Source organism: Lissotriton vulgaris, chromosome 11 (genome assembly GCF_964263255.1).
Source record: "Lissotriton vulgaris chromosome 11, aLisVul1.2, whole genome shotgun sequence".
Lineage (NCBI taxonomy): Eukaryota > Metazoa > Chordata > Amphibia > Caudata > Salamandridae > Lissotriton > Lissotriton vulgaris.
This window is the reverse complement of record NC_141699.1, coordinates 736,410,670-736,426,160: the sequence shown is the minus strand read 5'-3', so window position 1 is coordinate 736,426,160 and position 15,491 is coordinate 736,410,670. Positions and strand designations below refer to the sequence as shown.

The 15,491-nt window shown below is 44.2% G+C and overlaps 1 protein-coding gene across 1 annotated transcript in view; it reads right to left on the bottom strand.

Annotated features, from left to right (window-relative positions):
* The window catches only part of LOC147683421 (chromaffin granule amine transporter-like), a 343,654-nt gene extending 328,427 nt beyond the window's left edge, over nt 1-15,227 (bottom strand). Inside the window, exon 1 of the mRNA XM_086944840.1 lies at nt 14,821-15,227. The gene's annotated coding sequence lies outside the window, so the exon portion shown is untranslated. The remainder of the gene's footprint in view (nt 1-14,820) is intronic.
* Nucleotides 15,228-15,491: the final 264 nt, after the last annotated feature.

Below are 15,491 nucleotides of genomic sequence, written 5' to 3'. Positions count from 1 at the left end.
TTTTCCTGCTGAAGTAACACAAGTTGTTCTTCAATCTTCATCAAACTACAGAAGATGGGTTCCAGGGCAACTCTAATGGCCTTGCTGATGTTTTCCAAAATTGGGTCCTGATTAATCTGTATATTTTTTCCTCCTGCATTACGAGTTCTGTTTCCGCTATTTGGTGGGGGAGATTGTTTAGTATGCTTAACCTTTGGTGACTGGCCTTTCACTTTCAAATCAGCCCCTGCCACTTCAGGTCACTTTCTTTTACCACCTACCACACTGCAGGCCCCAGTTTCATCAATGTTTGGTATGGCAATCTCATCTTTGTCATATAAGGGAAGTGTATTGCCCTGACTAGCAATAATAATAGAGGGTGAAAATGGAAGCAATGTTCTTGGTACAATGTTATTCCCATTATTAACCTCATGTAAATTTTCCGTAGCAACACCAGGGTAGGCACTAGAGACAATCACTGTTCTGCCAATTCAATTTCTTTATTAAATGCTCCTACCGCTTTTTGTAAAAATCCATCTAAGGTCCCATCACTTGGTTGGGTACCGGGGGAGGTTTACGTTACATATTAGCAAAAATTAATAAACACAACTAATGCTCGTATATATCAGGAAATTGAGAGTAAAAGACAGTGCATCTACCTTAATGCAGTTTAATCGATGTCAAGATCCCGTACTGGAGTTATGGAACAATACACCATGTGACAGGGTCTGATGGTACTAAACGAAGGCAAGCCACCTTTTCCAGCGCCTTGTTGTTTGAAATATGTTGTTGAGATGTTACGATACCCTTAGAATCAAAATCCAAAGCCCAGGTCCAGCCCAGCCTCCTCCGGACTCTGACGGGCTGGCCCGGTCTTTGCCCTGGTATCCGCCCCACGCGCATCCCATGCTGCTGAACACCTCAGGCAGATTTATGGCGTTCCTGCGACCATCTGGTCTCACAGCTCCTCCTCCAGAGACCGGCAGAGTCTAGGGACCAGCCCTAACGTGCAAGTGCAATGGGTTGAAAACTCCCAGTTCAAGGCTCCCGCCCCACTGAACACCTCAGGCAGATTTATGACGCTCCTCTGCCCTTCGGGTCTCACGGCTCCTCCTCCACAGACCGGCAGAGTCTAGGAACCAGCACTAAAGTACAAGTGTAATGGGTTCAAGACTCCCGGTTCAAGGCTCCCGCCCCGCCGAACACCTCATTTAAAGGAAAAATTGGTTCTGTCTGGGTTTTCAATTACTTAGGGCAAGTAGCAACAGCTTACTTATAACACATATCAATGATTTGCAAAAGAAAAAAAAAGATATAACAAACACCAAAATTAGAATTCAATACTGTATTCAGAGAAAATCAAATAATTATGGCTGTCGCAATTTACAATTTCAATTGCAATATGAAAAACGTGACTGTGGTGAAAAAGTTTACAAAAATCACTGGGGATAGATTCTGTTTAGGTAATCCGAGGCAGGAATCTGAGTCAATATTGTTAAATGTACAAAGCCTCTGACACCATAGATTACACAGGTTATTTTTTGTTCAAGTCCTATTTATTGACTGTGAACGCTATTTGTCTTAGCACATTATTTTAGAGTTCAAACAGGTACACATGGGGTGTGAACAGCTCAGCTTAGAGTATCTCCTTATGGCATGAAGTGCATTCACTATTTACAACAACATGAAAAAAACAATTGCAAAATTACAATGGAAAAATAAATTCAAACGATCCACAAAAAAGAAAAGTAAGTTAATGTGACAGCAAAATCCTATTTACAAATGGTATTTCAAGGTCCTACCATAAATCTAAGAGAGATTATGTTAGTGTCCCAGGGGAATATTATCAATTTGTCCCTCAAAGGGAAAAGTTAGTTGTCCTGTGTCTTGCCAGGGGCAGTCATATCTTCAAAATTATTAGATGCCTGATTGTGAGATACACCTCTCACTATATGTCCCAAGTATCTAATTGGATCATATGGCTTATGTCTCTCCTGGCAATCGAGTTGAGCCTACGCGTTTCGACCTGGATAGAAATCTTGACAGGATGGGAATTTTAAGGCAGGTCTTCATCAGGGCTCACAGTAGGTGTTGGGGATCATCATGTCACACTTAGGGGAGATTTATAAGGGGCATGTTTTAGTAATTGAATATGGGACATAGGACCAATTACAGTGCTTATAGGTGATATTTACAAGTCAGTGTGAATGTTAGTTCTTTGAGATCACGTACCCGGGTGTGGAAAAATCGGTACTGCAATCGTTGAGTACTGGTGAGTATCAGGAGGCGGGGTTTCTCACTAGCCGGAGTGGCTGTGTGTCCGCAGTCTTTAGTTACTGTGGAGGGAAGTGGGAAGATGAATTTAGGACTTCATGTGGATCAATAAGGTCCTGGAGGCTTATCTGCGTTTGGAGCCTATTGCATGATGCATGCGATGCGCGCGGCTTGTTGCCGATCTGAATTGATGTTACGCTGGCATAAAGCATTTAAGCTTTGTTTTTTGGGAGCCGGTGCATCTCGTACCTGGGGAAATCTGGAAACTTCCTTTGAAGTGCCACAGCGTCGTCGTCGCGGGACGAGTTCTCCGCACGGTGGAGGAGCAAGGGGTCATTAAATTCCCGGTGTCTCCTCGTTAGCGTGTTGCTTCTCTCTACGCCACCTCTGTGATGAGTTTACACAGCGTTCCGAAGGCTGGGAGTCTTACGTCTTGTTCGCGGTTGAGAGCGAAGCTCTCATTGGCTGGTGCGCCGGTTTTGATGTTAGAGCGCTGCTGATTGGACGGCATATCGCGTCGTGGGCACATGCGCTTGTTGCTAGGTGATCAGGACGCTTATTACTTCGCCGAAAGCTTCTGGCAGCGCGCTGGAGTTTATATTATGATTCACATGAAGTTGGATATTTCTTTTTTTTTTTTTTTTTTTTTATTTTTTTTATTGTCCTCATATTTGCCACCAAAAAAATGACTCCAGATGGAAACTCTCAACTCTGCCAACACAAAAACAACCTTACTGTGCGCCCTGGAATATTTGGTTATGTGTATGGCCTTCGAGAAATCTCCCAGAGGTGGGTTCTCTTCTAGTCCAACTCCCCTACTCGATGTTTCTATACCTTGTCCTGGGGAGGACCAGACCGCAAACCCCTGGTTTAATCATTGGACGTTTAGTGTCTAACTGTCCGACCATTTAAGCAACGGTGCCCAAATCTTTTCCGCCTCCTCTCCACCACATTTAAGATCTGTTTTACTAATGGCCATGATGTTCTTTAAGCATTCTGCAAACCTAGGGGGGGTTGGGGATTTCCATTCTTTGCATACCTCTCTTCTGGCGATGACAATCACAAAAAATATAAACTGGGTAATGTTATCTGTCAAATCATATTCTTCCAACAAGCCCATCAAAATCAACCTAGGGCTACCTGTGATTGTTCTAACAAGTACCTCCTCCAAAAAGATGCAGACAGCTAACCAGTAATTTTTAATCTCACTACATTCTACAAAAATATGTACATCATCTGCCTCTGCCTGTTTACATCTAGGGCATACATGTGGTGTTCCAGAGATTTTTGAAAGCTTAGAAGGGGTCCAGTATACCCTGTATGCCGTAAAAAGGTGATTTCGCCTAAGATTAGCAGGTTTTATTATTTTCTGAGAGATTGCAAAAGAATCCAGCCATACCTCTAGTTGTTTCTCAGGACCTTCTCCTATTATATCTCCCCATAGTTTAGAAATCTCTGCTTCTTGACTATCATTTACCCCAATCAATGCGTTATACCACGCTGAGACCTCCCCCTTCCAGCCTACTTGTCTATTTGCCAGATCTAAAAAGTCACAGTCTTCCATTTCTGACATCCAGTTTTGGCTCCCCCACCATGAGGATAACTGATAATATTTAAACCTCGCTAGAGATCCTCCTGTTATATTGGATAAGGATACCCAATCCATTAATTTATGATTCACCAGGAGATCTCCCCATCGATTAAACCCCGCTTCCCTCAGGGGGAATGAGAGTCTGTCTAGTAAACATTCTGGTGTTCCGGGGGAGTCCCAAATTGGTGCCCAAAAATTATAGTAAGGAATCTTCCATGTTTTACATGCTATTTGCCAAACTTTTAGGGCAGTCAATAATATTTTGAGGCGGACTTTTTTGTAGAATTTTTGGGCGCCGAACTTAAACAAGAAAAATTCAAGGCCCTGAGGTAGGTCAGATAGAAGAGCTCGAAACAAACGACCATGTGACGATGCATCTAGTTTATTGGCCAGGAGTCTAAAATTTTTTAAGTGAAATGCATAACAATAATTTAACAAATCGGGGAGAGCCAGTCCTCCTATTTTTAGCCCTCTCCTTAATTTCCTCCAGGCAATTCTTGGGGACTTAGATGCCCAAATAAATGAACTTATTTTCCCCTGAAGATTTAAGATGTCTTTATTGTGGAATGTTAGCGGAATACTATTGAATAAAAAGGTCACTTTTGGTAGTACTACCATTTTAATTAAGTTTACTCTTCCATAGATACTGAGAGGAAGGTTAGACCATCTCTGAAGGAGTTTAATAATATCTTTCACCACGACCTGCCAGGACACTTTAGGTAAGTCTGATAAATCTTTAGTAATATAAATACCCAAGTATCTAATCTTACTCTTTACATCAGGAATGGGAATAGGGCTATTCCAACTCATTATATCTGTTTTATTTTTGTTGATACCGTATCCTGAGACTGCTCCGTATTCTTCTGCAAGAGTAAATAACTTTGGGATTGCTTCTAGTGGGTTTGTGGTATATAATAGCAGATCGTCGGCATATAAAGCAGTTTTAAGTTCCAGCCCACCCATATTAAAAGAAAGAATTGTTGGGTCAGATCTAATTACCATAACAAAAGGCTCAATATACAAATCAAAGAGGAGAGGAGACAGGGGGCAGCCCTGCCTCGTCCCTCTCGATATCTCGAACCAGTCTGACAAGGCTCCGTTAACCAAAACCTTAGCTCGTGGATGTCCATATAGGTTTTTAACAGCTTGAATAAATGGTAGCGGAAAACCGAACCTTGCTAGGGTGTCCCACAAAAATAACCAGTTGACTTGGTCAAAAGCTTTCGCGGCGTCAATTGCCACAATGGTAAGTGGCAGTCCCTTATATAAAGCATAATCTATTGCACCTATAACCTGAAAGGTCAACTCATTAAGCTGTCGTCCTGGAATAAAGCCCCTTTGATCCGGGTGAATGACAGATTTAATTACTTTAGATAGTCTTTCAGCCAAAATTCCAGAGAATATTTTAAGGTCCGAGTTTAGAAGAGATATGGGTCTATATGATTCTATATTCTTTGGGTCCTTGTTTGGCTTAGCAATTAGAGTGATAGTGGCCTCGAACCAGGATGGTGGGACATCCCCTTTTTGTTGATAAATGTTATTAAAAAGAGTCAGTAAATGTGGAGTAATCTCGTTCTCATAATCTTTATAGATCTCTGTCGGCAGACCGTCGGGGCCCGGGGCTTTGTTCCTGCTCATTTTCTTTAGTTGAGTTCTTATTTCCCCCTCTGTGATGTCTCTTGACAGGGTCTTCTTATCCTCTTCATTCAGTTGTGGTAATGCCCTTTGATTCCACCACTTCTCTAAGTCTTCTGTGCCAGTCTTATTGTTTTCTCGATAAAGCTCCTCCATAAATCCTCTGGCTTCCTCCCTAATTTCTTCTTCTTTAAGTAACTTACTTCCAGTGGCCCTTTGGATCAAGATGTCAATGTTATTTCTAGTCCTGTCAGCTCTTGCTTTCCATGCCAGAAGTGCCCCACATTTTTCTCCGTATACGAAGGACATATAAAAGTTTGGCGACGTTATATAGACGACGTCTTCATGCTGTGGCGAGGTGATGAAACAACATTGAATGAATTTGCTGTCTGGCTCAATGACCGTAATCCCAACATCCAGTTCACGCTGACATATAACAAAACACAAATACATTTCTTGGATTTAATGGTCAAACATGAAGAGGGCAACATGTATACCACGCTATACACCAAAGAGACGGACCGCAACACTTTTTTACATTTCTCTAGTTTTCACCAGCGCAACCTCCGTGAAAACTTACCATTTAGCCAATTCATGAGACTACGCAGGAATTGCACGAAGAAAACTGACTATTTCCACCATGCCCAAGAGTTGCTATGTAATTTGATCGAAAGAGGATATCCCAGGAAACTACTAAAGAGAAGTATGAAGAGAGCATGGTACATCCCGAGAGATACCCTTTTGACTCCCAAAGACAAAAACAAGGAAGAAACACCAATGGTATGTGTGACAACCTTCTCAGGAGCAACCGCAGAAATAAAGAAAATAGTCACAAAAAATTGGAATACAGTCCAGAGCCTAAAACCATTTGAAGGTCCACCCATTTTCGCACTCAAAAAGAACGAGAGTGTAAGAAACAAATTGGTTAGAGCTGACACCACACTACCAAGGCAAGAAAGCTCAATCCAGTCACTCCTGCACCTTCCGCCAGTCAAAGGACACCATAAATGCGGCAATTGCATTTCCTGTAGTAGCACTATAGAAGGAACAGTCTTCTCCTATGGCCCGAAACAAATTAAACACGAGGTATTTACAAACTGCAATACCTGCAACGTTATCTACTGTGCCATATGCCCTTGCGGGCTTGCGTACGTTGGAAAAACCAGCCAGCCCGTAAAAACAAGAATATCACAACATCGCTCCAGAATTCGATGTAAAAAGGAAAATGCACCCATGGTCTCCCATTGCATTGAAAAACAGCACGGACCAGATGACCTGAAATGGACTGTGGTGAAACAAGTGAAAGGGAAAAATGTGGCTGAGAACTTGTCCAAGCAAGAAGCCAAGACAATTATGTATCTTGATACAGTCAACCACGGACTCAATGAATTATCAGAAATATCCAACTTCATGTGAATCATAATATAAACTCCAGCGCGCTGCCAGAAGCTTTCGGCGAAGTAATAAGCGTCCTGATCACCTAGCAACAAGCGCATGTGCCCACAACGCGATATGCCGTCCAATCAGCAGCACTCTAACATCAAAACCGGCGCACCAGCCAATGAGAGCTTCGCTCTCAACCGCGAACAAGACGTAAGACTCCCAGCCTTCGGAACGCTGTGTAAACTCATCACAGAGGTGGCGTAGAGAGAAGCAACACGCTAACGAGGAGACGCCGGGAATTTAATGACCCCTTGCTCCTCCACCGTGCGGAGAACTCGTCCAGCGACGACGACGCTGTGGCACTTCAAAGGAAGTTTCCAGATTTCCCCAGGTACGAGATGCACCGGCTCCCAAAAAACAAAGCTTAAATGCTTTATGCCAGCGTAACATCAATTCAGATCGGCAACAAGCCGCGCGCATCGCATGCATCATGCAATAGGCTCCAAACGCAGATAAGCCTCCAGGACCTTATTGATCCACATGAAGTCCTAAATTCATCTTCCCACTTCCCTCCACAGTAACTAAAGACTGCGGACACACAGCCACTCCGGCTAGTGAGAAACTCCGCCTCCTGATACTCACCAGTACTCAACGAATGCAGTACCGATTTTTCCACACCCGGGTACGTGATCTCAAAGAACTAACATTCACACTGACTTGTAAATATCACCTATAAGCACTGTAATTGGTCCTATGTCCCATATTCAATTACTAAAACATGCCCCTTATAAATCTCCCCTAGGTGTGACATGATGATCCCCAACACCTACTGTGAGCCCTGATGAAGACCTGCCTTAAAATTCCCATCCTGTCAAGATTTCTATCCAGGTCGAAACGCGTAGGCTCAACTCGATTGCCAGGAGAGACATAAGCCATATGATCCAATTAGATACTTGGGACATATAGTGAGAGGTGTATCTCACAATCAGGCATCTAATAATTTTGAAGATATGACTGCCCCTGGCAAGACACAGGACAACTAACTTTTCCCTTTGAGGGACAAATTGATAATATTCCCCTGGGACACTAACATAATCTCTCTTAGATTTATGGTAGGACCTTGAAATACCATTTGTAAATAGGATTTTGCTGTCACATTAACTTACTTTTCTTTTTTGTGGATCGTTTGAATTTATTTTTCCATTGTAATTTTGCAATTGTTTTTTTCATGTTGTTGTAAATAGTGAATGCACTTCATGCCATAAGGAGATACTCTAAGCTGAGCTGTTCACACCCCATGTGTACCTGTTTGAACTCTAAAATAATGTGCTAAGACAAATAGCGTTCACAGTCAATAAATAGGACTTGAACAAAAAATAACCTGTGTAATCTATGGTGTCAGAGGCTTTGTACATTTAACAATGTGGTGAAAAAGTGACATGTGGTGATTGGTGATAATGACAGTGCACTGTATACAGAAATAATTGAGCGTGCAATGAAAAGAGGGGAGAAAGATTTTATAAATATGTATGTCCTTAATATTTTAGCAGATATGCTTCAGGATCCAATGACAAATGGGACTGTGATCAGGAGCGTTGTGTAGACATATACTATTACGCGGAACACCTTAGGCCGATTTATGGTGCTCCTACGCCCGTCGGGTCTCACGGCTCCTCCTCCAGAGACCGTCAGAGTCTAGGGACCTGCACTAAAGTGCAAGTGCAATGGGTTCAAGACTCCTGATTCTAGGCTCCCGCCTTTAGCAGTAAGACTTTCAATGAATGTCTTCTGAAAGCCAAGGAAAGACATGAGTCTTTTTTTGTGGTGGTCTGACGATAAGCAACATATGCATTGTACGGATTAGGAAGGGTAAATAATGTTTTGCCCATGTACTTGTTGTAATCAAGTATACAGGTAGGCTTGTGAACTATGGCCATTCCACCACAAACCATGGCAGGGGAAGTGCTCTAATCATGAACTACAGATAGCACGTACACATCATGCCTATCAGAGAACTTGACTGCGAGCAGTTCTTTGTAACAGAATGCAGTGGTCTGGAGTTTTCGGAGCTTCTTACAAAGAAGCTCCGGCAGGAATCCTTTGCGTCGACAACAATCTGTATCTCATGCAACAGTAGGTTAAAAAAAGAAAATCCGGGTGGGTGGCCGAGCAAGATGGCCGAGCGGACTTAGACCGTCTCGGCTCCCTGTCCGCGCACTTTCGGCGGACAGTTAGCAGCGGTTCTATGTTCCTGAATCATCAGGCAAAGACACCCCCGGGCGGGGGATAAGGAGCGGCGGGTGTTGTGAGTGAATCGCTGCCCCGGGAGGATTTAAGCACAAAGCTTTCACTCACGGCTGGCACCCGCACAGCTTAAAATGGTGGCCGGAGCTTTCCCGTACCTGGGCCAAGCGAGATGTGAAGTCCGTGGTGACTGAGCGACGGTGCTACAGCTTGTCGGATGGTGGGGGTGAATCCCGCGGGCTGCCCTGAAAGTCTCCGGCATCGTGGTGCACTGCCAGCCGCTGCGATGCTCTTTGCCTGACCCTCAGATGGCGGCCGTGTTTGGTGCTCGGAGCTCGGGAATGCTCCCTGCGGTTTGAGGAGTCTGGCCTGCTTCCGTGGAGAGTGCGTGATTGCGGTACGGTCCAACAGGCTATCCCACGGCCCTCCATCTACCTGACAGCAGACGTGACCTGGTCTAGCTATAGGAGGCCATGCTGGGCGCGTGTGGCCACCAGTGATCCACAGCGTGGGTCCCCTCTTCCGGTGTTATACCGCATGTAGCGGGGCTCCGACACACCACTGGGGGAGATGGTCCCCCAGCGCTCAACGGACTGATACTTGGACCCCCTGTTGACTTAGCGCCGGAGCCTACTTCAACGTCCGCATCCCGTCTCTGACATGATGACCGGAGGGGTGCCCACATTCAGATCGCAGAAGCCAGCAGCGGGCCAGGGAAGATACTGCTCTACCTCTACGTTCGGCCCGAAGAAGGGGAATTCCACCTTTGTGTCTCGATCCACACACCAATTGGGCTTCCCATGGCGTAAGAGGACTGGGGTTCCAGGAGCTGCACAGTCCTATGAGGCCTCACCCATATGCCGCCTAAGAAAGCAACGAGCAAGAAAAACAGCAAGGTATCAGACTTTTTCCCTCTCTCGAGAAGCGTCCAACCCTGCGAGGAGACATGGGAGGGGGATCCATGGCTCTCACGAAGTCGGATTTGATGGCTATGCTTAAGGATTTTAAAACCGAACTGCGCAATGAGCTGTGTCAGGACATAACCTCCTCCATCGACCAATGAGGTCTGATCTGACGAGTCGCCTAACAAGACTACAACAGGATGTGGACTCGGTGGGCACTAGAGCATTAGACTTGGCGTCGCAAACTCAGGAATTAGGTCAGCACTCTACTGATCTGCGCAATGACGTATGCATTCTTAAAGAGCAATTGCAGCAGGCCCAACTTAAAGCAGAGGACCTTGAAAATCGGGAGAACACAAGGATTCGAGACCTGGAAGAAGGAGCGGAAGGACCGGACCTTGGGGAGTTTATGGAAGGACATTTTGCGGAAATCCTGAGCCCTCAGACGTTCAAGATAAAACTTGACAGAGTCCATCGGGTGGGCTCCTTACAGTCCGGCGACAAAAAAAGACCCCGCGAAATTTTGGCAAAATTTCATTCCTACAAAGTGAAGGAAGTGGAACAAAAGGGGGTGGTGATGGACGGAGCATCTGAACCAATCAAACACTCACACTCAGTCAACAGATCTGGGTTTAATCCATCACCGTTCTTTAGCCCACTCTGCCACCCCAGTTTAGACATGGCCATAAGCAAATCAGTCTGACCCTGTGCCTCATGGGAACAGTCCAGCCCGAACTGCCAAGCCATGCCTTCCCTGGACCGGAAACAAGCTTCTGAGGACCGGTTTCTGGCATTCCAGCCATCTTTGGCCCGGCTTGCTTGAATCCAGTGGCAAAGTTAGCAAGGGACTCACGTCTGCGCATACCCTGCCAACTTATGGCGAACAAAGCAGCACAAAAGGGGGTGGTAATGGACGGAGCATCTGAACCAATCAAACACTCACACCCAGTCAACAGATCTGGGCTTAATCCATCACTGTTCTTTAGCCCACTCTGCCACCCCAGTTCAGACATGGCCACATGCAAATCAGTCTGACCCTGTGCCTCATGGGAATAGTCCAGCCCGAACTGCCAAGCCATGCCTTCCCTGGACCGGAAACAAGCTTCTGAGGACCAGTTTCTGGCATTCCAGCCGTCTTCAGCCCGGCTTGCTTGAATCCAGTGGCAAAGTGAGCAATTCATAATATTTAATACACAAAATCACAATTACAATAAAAACATATGTAAAGAATAAAAGAAAAGGTTCATATAAACTACAATAAAACCATCAATATCACATTTATAAGTCAATAGTGCAAGATTAATTAAGCAACTCGTTCCACTGGAAAGAATTTCTGTAATGACTTTACATCCATTGTCACAAATGAACGGGGTCATTTGGGTCTGCTCTAAATCAGGGGCTGCCAAGAGAGGACTCAGTCTGTGCGTGCCACTTTACGTGCCTGCTCTCTGGGTTGGTCTAGACTGCTTTGGTCACTATTCTGCACAGACTGTGATTGTAAAGGGACATCTTGATTGACATCATCATGTCCCTCACAATTGCTGGAAGACAAGTAATTGGATAGAACTCCGCTAGCTGAAAAATCACTTCCAGGTTCTGTTTCAGTTTCCTCCCCCTTAGAATCTATCTCAGAATCGAATCCTGCTTCAGAGCTGTTATTCATAACTCAAATTAGGGCCTGGACCGTAGACATCCACTGAGACGTCATTAATACTGACTGGCTAAAACATTTCTTCTAAAACACTGTCCGATGTTGAAGACAGAAGTAGTGTTACAAATCAGTCAGTAGGTGTGTGGGGCAGTGAGATATGTGCAACAGTAAATAGAAAAAATGACTTAATTTTTGGTGAAGATTAAGGTTCTCCTAAGACAATAAAAAAGATTTAAAAAGACACCCTTCACCTTGCCACATACCCAATGCCACAGCATACTTTTGTCATGTCTTAAGTAAAACTTTATTGTTGTGGGATCTGCTGGGCCATTGTAAGTATAAAATACATTTTCTGAAGCAAAAAATCTACCTTTGATCTCAAGAAGAACACATTCACATAGCAGTCCCTGCAAGTTTGTGTGCAGGTGTGCTCCTTGTGAAAACTCACAGAGCGATCACCAGGGTGACTGGAACTATGCAGCAGAAGAGCACAAAATTAGTTGACAGGGTTGACTAATTTATGCAGCAAGAAAAGGCAAAATATATGGCACAATACAGGACTTTATTTACTGTATTTCATCATTATTTTGGGGTTTGAAAACATGATAATTCTGCCTGAGCAAAGATTTCACCTCAATAGCACAGGTATAGGAACCAAAGCCAGAAATATGCAACTGATTGATGACCAGTTAATCTTTGTTTAATGTCTTCTACTGTGTGCGAACATAAATCGCCACATTTTTTGTCACTAATAATCTGTTCAAGCTACACAGTTTGTTATATAAATTTGCAGATTATGCAGGGATATTAGATTATGTGGCTTTTTTCTTAATTATAAATGTGTGTCTTCCTCTGGGGGCACAATGGCTCCGCTAGGGGAAACCACACATTTATTAAAAGAAAAATGACACATAATCTATTATTTCTGCATAATATGCAGATTTATATAAAATAAAGTAGCTCACACGGGTTTAAAGTTACTAAAGGATGTTGACCCATGTGCTTAGTGATAACCCCTGAGGAAATCTGTGGTTCCCCCTGGGGGCCACGATACTCCCCTCGTGGAAAACACACATGTCCCAAAAAACTTGGGACCCTTAGGGGGCGGCCCTAATGCAAGGAGGGCTGACCCTTGACAATTTCTTCTTTTGTTTCTTTTTTTATTCAAATTCCCCTGGGTGAGATTGCACCCACAAAGGAAAAAACACTTTTTTAATTAAAAATATCTGACCCTCAGGGGAGCTGGGCCCTTCGCTATGAGGGGCGACCCCCAAAACACAGGTCCCTGGTGGGGTAGGGGTTTCCCCGGCTGTGGATCGTGGCTTGACTACAATCTACAGCCAGGAAAACATTTCTGAAAGTCAGGTAGGGAATCTTTGATATCAATGCATTATATGGTGGGTGAAGGTAACCATCCTTAAGAGAAAGGAATCCTTTACAGATTGGTACACTACAACACTAGTATTGTTGCTTTGGTAGGCAAATTGTTCTTTGGGTTCTCTTGGCTTGGTGAAAAGTGACTACGCCTACTCTTAAAATAAAGCAATTGCAATTGTGTGCTATGACTAAGCTAAACTGGGCTTTGCAGTCTCTAAAAATGCTAGTTACGGATTTTTTTTTTTATCACAATCTTTTGCTCCAAGCCCATGACGACCAACACCCGATCCACTGTTATCACCTACAGTAATCGACCTTTAATAAGAGGATTGAGCTTTAACTGTCTGTCTAATTGAAAGCTAAATATAAACTTCATCATTAGTACCCGCTCTAGTTATTTATTTCACTAGAACTAAAATATGATGGTCGTAGATCATGTGGATATAGAGTTTTCATTTGGTAAATGAGATCTCTGCCATTTTCTGTTTGGTATTGCATTACTAAATTTGCATGTCACATTTTTCTGATTGACAAAGGACTGGATCATGTTGCCCTTGTTCAGGAGGAATGTCATAATACATCCCAGAAAGCTCTCTTTTTAGGACATATTTCATTACAGACTTGGCGCTGTCGGCCTAATAACCACAGGCGGTTAGCTGAGGTTTTTCGTGCTTAAGACTGCCACGGAAAACCTGATGTTGCCAAACAGGAAAACAGAGAATAGAACCCACATTCCCTGAGTACCAGGGGCTTTTGTTTTACTAAGACAGATTCCTATTTTAGTGCGGTGTGCTCGTATAATATATATATATATTTTTAAACATTTCTGCAGGGGCTTTGAATATGCAGGTACCTGAACTTCAAAACTAGTTACTTCGGTGGAGTCGCTGCGGTGGGAGATCTGCTGTCTACCATGAGTCACTCGCCTGTATCCCTCTGGGGCGCCCTGGTGTGTTACTCCTATTCATTACTGGATAGACCGAATATGGTTGTTTTTATACAGCAAGCGCTTATGGGCCATTTTCCTCCGTTCTCAGGGAAATGTAATGTTTTACGTGAAGGCAGAGATGAATTAAGGAAGGTAGAGATCGAGAGTGGCAGTGAGTCAGAGTGGGAAGGAACGACATGTTGAAAGGTCCCTGTACCTTACTAGTGAGGCAGGAGGGTGGAGGAAGGGGAGGGAAATAGAGAGGGAATGAAGGAATAGAGAGAGGGGAAGAGAAAGCGGTGGAGAATAAGGAATGGCGGCAGGTGAGGTAGCGATGGAAGTGGGGAACAATGTAGAAAGTGGAAGAAGGGAGGAAGAGGGAGGGAGGGAATGGTCAATAGAAAAAGGAGAAAAAGTGCAAGTAATGACAGACAACAAGAAAGAAGTAAGGATGAGGGAAGAGGTCGATGAGTGAAGGAAGAAAAAGAGACGGGAGCAAGTAAGGCAGATGGAATGGTTGTGAAGTAGCAATTGTACAAGGATGGAAGAAAACTGCTACGCCTTAGAGAAAATGAAGATAGGAAATGGGAGAAAAAGTCTTGTTTTTTGCAGAAAACCAAGGTTCAATAGTTAGATAAAGCTATGTAGTGACAGACAATAAAGGTATAGGAAATACAAATAATTAGAGGGGAAAGAAAGAAAGAAAGAAAGAAAGAAAGAAAGAAAGAAAGAAAGAAAGAAAGAAAGAAAGAAAGAAAGAAAAGAAAGAAAGACAGTATTAAAAAAACAAGAGAAAACGGGAATGGAAAAGAAATATACATTTTTGAGGTAAAAGGAAACCCACACGTAAACTTACCTTTCCAATGTCAACCTGATGATAACCCTGGTTTCACGCATCACGCAATAAAAAATCGACCTTCCCTGAATAGCATGCCTGTGGCTTCCCGAATGTGAACGCTCTCCGCGAAGTACGGCTGTCCCAATGTGCAATAGTTCAGTTGATCTACAATAGCTCTTCCAATGCCCAAGAGTTGAGGTGTGTTGCAGAAACTCTTCCTATATGCAGCAGGTCAGCCCGAGCCCCTCGTACTTGACCGGGCGCAACACCTCTTCTGTTCTGCAACAGTTCAGGTGTGCAGCGGTCTGTGGGTTACCTGATCCAGAAGCCTTGTAGTAAGCGCGAGCGGTCTCTGGTCGTTGCCTTAAGCGGTCTCACCTTCTCTAGTTGCTGTCCCGGAGCGTGGTGCTGCGCGCGGACTCCTCTCTCATCAGCACGAGACGCGCCCCTTTTGTTCTGCAGGAAATGAGAGTCCCAGGTTGTGGAGCGCGGTGCGAAGCGTGGAGTTCTCACTGGCCGGATATGAGTGTCAGCTGTTATCTAGAGCTAGGCAGGGATGCCGAGTCCCGGGGCTACAGCTGCGTCAGAGGCGGGAGGAGGAGGCGATGGAACGATACAGCAGCCCTGGCTGCTTTTCATTAAGTCGTACTTTTAGCTCCTGCATCACGCTCCTTTCCCTGGGCAGATAC